General features: G+C 40.4%; 1 protein-coding gene across 1 annotated transcript in view; it reads left to right on the top strand.

Moving 5' to 3' along the window:
* Positions 1–1,167, top strand: part of LOC109359237 (succinate--CoA ligase [ADP-forming] subunit beta, mitochondrial-like) — a 23,963-nt gene that overhangs the window by 19,711 nt on the left and 3,085 nt on the right. The window lies entirely within an intron of this gene.

Raw genomic sequence — 1,167 nt, 5'->3', positions numbered from 1 at the left:
CCCTTTCTTAGAGACAAGAGATGCCTCAACAACCTATGTTGTTTTGCGATGTGTTTGATGTCTGGGGTATTGATTTCATGGGTCCCTTACCTGTTTCTTTTGGCTTTTACTATATTCTACTTTCTGTTGATTATGTTTCTAAATGGGTAGAAGCTAAGGCCACCAGGACTAATGATGCTCGGGTTGTTATGGATTTTGTTAGGTCTCATATTTTTTTGCAGGTTTGGCATACCTAGAGCCATTGTTAGTGACCAAGGCACCCACTTTTGCAATAGATCCATGCAAGCTATGCTCAAGAAATATGGGGTTGTTCATAGAGTTTCCACACCTTATCATCCCTAATGTAATGGGAAAGCTGAGATTTCAAACAGAGAGATAAAGAGGATTTTAGAGAAGATGGTGCGACCTAATAGAAAGGATTGGAGCAACAAACTTGAGGATGCTCTTTGGGGACATAGCACTGCTTACAAGGCACCCATAGGGATGTCCCCTTATCGAGTTGTTTTTGGTAAAGCATGTCATCTTCCTGTAGAGATGGAACATCGTGCATACTGGGCTGTGAAAACTTGTAACTTGGCTCTTGATCAAGCTGGTGAAGAAAGAAAGCTCCAATTTTGAATGAACTCGATAAGATTCGCTTAGAAACCTATGAGAACTCTAAGTTCTATAAAGAGAAGACCAAAAGATTCCATGAGTCCAAGCCTATGAGAACTCTAGATCAAAGGAATTTTTAGTTGGTCAAAAAGTGTTGTTGTACAACTCTAGGCTTGGACTCATGAGTGGTAAGCTTCGTTCTAGGTGGATTGGTCCTTTTGTTGTTACTAATGTGTTTTCTTATGGTGCTGTAGAAATCAAAAGTGAATCCACAGATAAGAGCTTCAAGGTTAATGGGCATCGCCTCAAGCCTTTCCTCACAAATCCTTCCTTAGTGGATGAACTTGTGGAGGAGGACTCATTGGTTGAACCCACTTCCCTCCCTCTATGAATCAGGGAGTTTTTCTTTCTCTTCTCTACTTTTTATTGCACTTGTCCAATTCCATGGATTGATATATATGTCTGGATTTTCTAATTGTGCTACATTGGGACAATGTGTAGTTTAAGTGGGGGGGGGGAGACTATTGTAGGTTGTAGCTTTTGTTGATGCATGTTTTTCTTTGACTTTTAGGT

This window comes from Lupinus angustifolius, chromosome LG11, assembly GCF_001865875.1.
Source record: "Lupinus angustifolius cultivar Tanjil chromosome LG11, LupAngTanjil_v1.0, whole genome shotgun sequence".
NCBI lineage: Eukaryota > Viridiplantae > Streptophyta > Magnoliopsida > Fabales > Fabaceae > Lupinus > Lupinus angustifolius.
Note: the sequence above shows the minus strand (reverse complement) of the source record. Positions and strands in the feature narration are given on the sequence as shown.